This window comes from Fukomys damarensis, unplaced genomic scaffold, assembly GCF_012274545.1.
Source record: "Fukomys damarensis isolate Sample0158 unplaced genomic scaffold, DMR_v1.0_HiC HiC_scaffold_39, whole genome shotgun sequence".
Taxonomy (NCBI): domain Eukaryota; kingdom Metazoa; phylum Chordata; class Mammalia; order Rodentia; family Bathyergidae; genus Fukomys; species Fukomys damarensis.
This window is the reverse complement of record NW_022900951.1, coordinates 46,405,111-46,411,110: the sequence shown is the minus strand read 5'-3', so window position 1 is coordinate 46,411,110 and position 6,000 is coordinate 46,405,111. Positions and strand designations below refer to the sequence as shown.

The 6,000-nt window shown below is 40.4% G+C and overlaps 1 protein-coding gene across 4 annotated transcripts in view; it reads left to right on the top strand.

The window, feature by feature from the left end:
• The first annotated feature begins 3,184 nt into the window (after window positions 1-3,184).
• The window catches only part of Huwe1 (HECT, UBA and WWE domain containing E3 ubiquitin protein ligase 1), a 144,444-nt gene continuing 141,628 nt past the window's right edge, over window positions 3,185-6,000 (top strand). For 2 of the 4 annotated variants that reach the window (XM_010629728.3, XM_010629725.2), the window contains exons 1-2: window positions 3,186-3,296; window positions 3,501-3,601. The gene's annotated coding sequence lies outside the window, so the exon portion shown is untranslated. Of the gene's footprint in view, window positions 3,297-3,500; window positions 3,602-5,620; window positions 5,890-6,000 lie in introns of those variants that run through there. The other 2 variants (XM_033760392.1, XM_010629727.3) reach the window with 2 other exon arrangements.

Below are 6,000 nucleotides of genomic sequence, written 5' to 3'. Positions count from 1 at the left end.
CTGCAAAACATTTTCTACATACGTTACAAACATTTACATCTAGATTACATAATTCAATAAGAGAAACAATCTAATTGGAAAATAGGTAAAAGATATGCAAATAAAAGTCATAAAATAAGACATGAATGGCCCAAAATCATAAAATATTCCTTAACTTTACAAATCAGTAAAATGCAAATCAGACATTTTTCACCCATTACAGTGGCAAAATATTAAAATGACTGGCTAATCTACAATGTCATTAAGAATGCAGAGGAGATGTAAACTGGAAAATTTTTTATATGGTAAAATTTGCCAGTATGTATTAAAATTTCAAAATGTGATCTTTGGTTTAGCTACTTTATTTCTCTATATTTATCATACCAAAATATTTTAATGTGGGCATATAAAAACATGTACAAAGATTTTTGTTGCAGCACTGTTAATAATATAAAAGTACCACGAAAGGTTAAAAACATTGTTTGTTGACAAGTGAATGGTTAATTTTATAGTACATGCATTCAATGGAATACTACACAGAAGATAAAATGAATGAGAGAGTAATATATTCTAACATAAAGATCTTTAAGTATATTAAGTGAATAAAGCAAATAACAGAACACTACATAATTCGAATGTGATTTATACTTTTTAAAAAAATGAACAACATGATTAAAACTTTGTATTACTATTTGTGCAATGTTAGGAGAATTTAAAATTTATCTGTGTTGAGTGTTTTATAATAATGCATTCACGTGTAATTAGGAAACAGTTTTAAAATAAAAAATAAAATTAACTGTATGCTAAAGAAAGGAATGCTTCATGTTCCATTGAAATGTTTTTGTTTTTGTTTTTGTTTGGTACTGGGGATTGAACGCAAACCTTGAGCTTTCAAGGTAGTCAGTGGAACAACTGAGCTAAGTCCCCCACCCCCCATTAAAATGTTATAGACAAATATGCAATGACATGACAAATATTCACTAGGTTACTATGACAATAGCATGCTATGGTAATACTTTTAAATTATACGTATAATGCATAGAACAGGAGGAGAAGACATAAAACCAGAACTTTAATTGTCCTCCCTGGGTAGTGGGATTATATATTTTTCTTTTTGATATTTTCATTATTTTTATATATTTTTTCTTAATATACTACAATAATAAAAATTAAAATGTGGGGGGAATAGGTATTGGTTAGAATTAAAGTACTGGAGGAATGAAGTTAGCAAGAGAACTGGAGACTGCTGCAGATTGAAATGTAAACTAGTGCTGCTAGGTATGTGAGATTTCAGAATTAGACATGGAGACTAGATTTTAAGGGGCCTAGGAATTAACAAGCAAAAGGTAGGGATTAGAAGTAGGAGAGCAAGAATTCTTAGAATTAAGATAGATTCTATGAGAATAAGGAATTAGATTAAAAGTTTATTAAACTGAAAAAACTTTTGAAAAATATAACAGTAATATGGATAAGGTTATGGAAATATTGGAACAAATTAGAATTTTCATATATTTCTGATGGAATTGTATATTATTACAACTCTTCTAGAGAGCTTGTTCTGTGTTTTGGGGAGGGTTGCCACTAGCCACTCAATGTCCACAAATTTCTCCTTATGAAAAACTTAGAAATATGCAATTACTTATTTCAAAGATAACGTCTGTATTTTTTTGTTTTCTATAAAGAATTTATTAGGGGCCGGGGATTTAGCTCAGCGGTTCAGTGGCCTGCCTTGCAAGAGCAAGGACCTGAGTTCGATACCCAGTACCAAAAAAAAAAAAAAAAAAAAAAAAAAAAAAAAAAAAGAATTTATTATGCGCAGAGGGGAGTGAGATCTCAGGCCTTGGCAGGTGCTTTCCTCAATGCAGCCAGGACTTTGCTCAGCATCTTGTTTCCTCAGACTATTGTTTGTGTTTCCGTTTTTGTTTTGTTTTGTTTTGGTACTGGGGATCGAACTCGGGTCCTTGTGCTTGTGAGAGTATTTCCGTTCTTTTCTTGATGAATTTGAGCCCAGTTCTTGTAGCCTTTGAGCAGCTCCAATGCCTGCTGCTCCTAAGGGACAAAGTTCCTCTCGGATCACATGCTACATGCACTTGGGGTACTTAGTCTTACCATCAGCATAACTGTGGGGTAGTACTGAGCCGTGTGTACTACTCTTCCATGACTGCTGTGTCAGAAGCCATGTGTGTATTTCTGGTAATAAAAAAGATCTAATAAATAATTTTCCTTTCAATGAAATAACATTCATTCCTTAAAAATAACATTGTAATAGCCAACAAGACGATCTATCTCAAGGGATCCTTTGTACATCTCCTGGGATTTCATACAAAACTTAATCTGTAAGTATATATGGGGGAAATGGACCCATTCAGCAGATTCTCAATTCAAGACATGAACCACTGTTCTGTAAGGTTGGAATTAAAACAGAAGGGTATAATTACAGCTTTATATACTCTATATCTCGAGTTCTTTGTTGTAGTTTGTTTGTTTGTTTGTTTGTTTGTTTGTTTGTTTGAGACAGGGTCTCACTGTATAGTTGAGACTGACCTGGAACTCACTATGTAGCCCAGGCTGGTCTCGAACTCACAGCGATCCTCCCGCCTCAGCCTCCCGAGTGCTGGGATTACAGGCTTGCGCCACCACGCCCGGCTGTTATAGTTTTAAAAACAAATAAACACGTATTTTTATTGAAAATCTAAATCTCATCAAAACCATCAAATCCTCTCACCTTCCAATCCATTCTGTACCTAGATAAAGTGTGGTTAATGGTAACTCCCACCAGATCTTTTTTATTTCTATGCACTTAAAAATACAGTTTCACTGATTCCTTGTAAATCGCACAGCCACACTAAACAATGCCAAGGAGAAAAAGAAAGAATGTTCGAGGGCTTATCATGTGCTTAAAATGTTTTAAGGGCTTGCTGGGCGGTCGGGAACCCCCAGTCTCCTGCCCTCTACAGTGTCTTCACTTGCCCTATTGCTCCAGTTCCCCCATTTTTCAAGGCAGATGAAAAGGTCTTTGGTTATTTATTAAATCATGTCCCCTTCAGCGGCTTCCACTGTGACTCAAATACCAGTTCCTTAGTGAGCCTACGATCCTCAGGCGCGGTTCCTCGCAGGGGACCTGCTTCACTACAGACTGAGCGCCCGCCCAAGGGTCAGAGGCGGGGCCTTCGGCGCGGTGGGTGGAGCCTCAAATCAAGTGTGCGCGGAATCGCTGGGGGAGGCTTTCTACTGAGGGCGAGCGAGGGGAGCAGAGCTGATACAGGGCCACAGACCCCGCAAGCTCTGGTCAGCTCCGCGGAGCCATTGCGGCCAAGGTGAGCGTTCAGGCTCGGGCTAGGGGGCGGGCTCAGCTCAAGCATCCGTCTACCGGTCTCGGTGTGTCGGGGGGCAGTTCCCACGGGACCCTGCTCCAAGGCTCGGAGGTGGCGGCCTTAGGAAGCCTGAGGGAAAGGCTGCTGAAGGGACTGAGCGGCCGCCCCAACCCTCCCTGAACCCCGCCTTCTCTCCCCTCCCCCAAGGCCTCGGGCAGCGCCACCGAGATCTAGCCGCATCTTCCGGGACAGTGGGACAGCGGCCGGCAACGCGTCGAGAGAGCAGCCGACGACTGTGGAGATGCGAGGTACCGGCATTAGCCATGACCAAGTAGCCCTACAGAGAGAGTAGAGGCCGGGCCTTCGTTATTTCTCTCACGAGTTTGAGGAAGGCGGCCTCAAGGGAGAGGGAAGGTGAGGGGCAGGCAAGCAGGCTTCTCGGGTAACTACTACACTACACACGCACACACCACACATATACAATGCATATATATGTATATATGTTTTGCTATCTAAATGGTACTGTACACAATCATTTCTGCTAATTGCTTTTTCAAAATTTTAATCATATTTTGTAGATATTCTTATGTTTGGGAACCCAAATTTATCACAGTTTCTAAAGAGCTGCATTGTAATATTGTACTACAGTTTAACCATTTCTTAATTGATGTACATTAGCTTGGTTCTCTCTTGGTGGGTGGGGGTTATTGCAAGCCATGCTGTGATGAATGGGTTTGTGTATGTTTCATGCACATGTATGAGTATTTCTGTAGGATAAATTATTAGAAAAATGTTGGGTCAAAGTATGTGCATTTTGAATTTTTATACACATTTTTCAAAGTGGTTTCCCGTAAGGCTATACTAATTTACACTCTCCGATGTGAGAGAATGCCTATTTTTCCATAGTTGTGCCAACATGAATTGTTATAAATCTTTATAATTTTAGAAAATTTAAAGGAAAAACTCGTATGTCACTGTTTTCATTTGCATTTTTGTTATTAATTTCAAGTACATTGAACATATTTTTATTTGATTACAAAAGTAAATATCGATAGTATTGCTATCTACAAGCATTTAGCGTTTTGTAAATTCAATGATAAAAAGCTCCCACTTGCCATAGCAAGAAAAATGAATAAAAATATCTGGAAGTAAACTATAAAACTTTATTGAGGAATATAATAAAAGCGTTTGCATAAATGGAGAAGAGGTACCATGCTTCTGGATAAGAAGGTTCAATTTTGTAGTAGTGTTCATTTTGTTTCTATATTGATTTATACAATTTCAATAAATATACCAAGTTTTTGGAACTTAATATTGATTCTAAAGTTCATCTGGGGGAAAATGGCTACGGATTACCGAAAAAATATTTTAAAATATATATATGAGAGTATTTGTACTCCTCGCTGTAAAAATATAGTCTAAGAGAGTAACATTTAAATTAGAACGGACAGCAATGCGTTAGAATGGAAAAGACCCCAAATCGTGTCACATTGTATCCAAGATTTGGAGAAACATTGTTGGCTAGACTTGGAAAAACTGCCATATTAAAAGCTTTAAGCACTTAGTACCCCCCTCCCCCAGTTTGAATTTGCCTTTAAGGGCAGTCTCCTTTGTTTGGAGAAAACCACTTTATTGGGTCTTTTTGGTTATGTCAAGGTAAAGCTTCAGTAGTTAAAAACTGGTGGCTGTGGAGCTAGAAGTAAATATTAGAGGCTTTAGTTAAATTAAGATGGATCCAGGCTAGCCTGCAGTGCGGTGAAGGAAGAAGTCTAGATATTATAGGTCTTTTAAATTTTTTTCTGATCTAATGTGCAAAAAATGTTATGTCATTGTTTTCATTTGCATCCTTATTGTGAGATTGAACATCATTTCTGTGTGAGTCCAGGTAACAATGGGGAACCCTTTGCTCCCCATCCAGAATGGAGTTTGACTAATTGGTACAGCCCTGCCCGGAAGCGTGAGAATAAACAGGTTGACTTTTAAATTTTTCTCAAGCACTTGGCAGGCTCTAGACATCTAGATCGGGGGCGGAGGCAGTTTTCAGGACATGGCCGAGATTTGGCGCTGAGCTGTGTCATCGCGAGGTTTGGCAGCCAGCTCCGCAGTGGGTCGGAAACCTCGTGGTAGGCAAGATGCCTGCAGGACCGGAGCTTCCTCCCTTTCCGCGAAAAACCCCCAGTCATTTTCATGAGGCCCCACCTCTCATCTATTTAGGAGAGTGCTACCGGTCTCGCGAGATCTCGTTTCCTAAAGGCGAGGCGAGTAATGTATCTTGCGGTGAATTTCGAAGGTCTCGCTGAAGGGAAACAGTATCGCGATACTTTCCACAGCGCATGCGAAAGCCGGCGGCAGCGTATTGCTCCGCCTCTTGGTGGTTTGTGAGGTTGTGCGTCATTTGCTTTTCGCTTCGCGTAGGGTGAGAGCAAAGCTGAAGTGACTTCGACTGTGGTGGGAGGGGGTTCTAGGAAGGGCTGGGCTCGGGCTTTCTGGGTCCGGCAGGGGTTCTCGCGGGATTGCGTGAAGGCGGCAGCGGTTCGGCTATTGACTGCAGCAGCCGCGAAGGCGGCGACAGCGTTTTTGGCTTGTGCTGTTCTTGGTGAGTTCTCGCGGGAGCTGGCATATGTCCTCGTGGGATCCGTTGGTGGTGGCTGAGGTAGCTGGCGGGGGGACAGAGACTAGGGTCGGTCCGCCTGCTGTTAAGATGGCG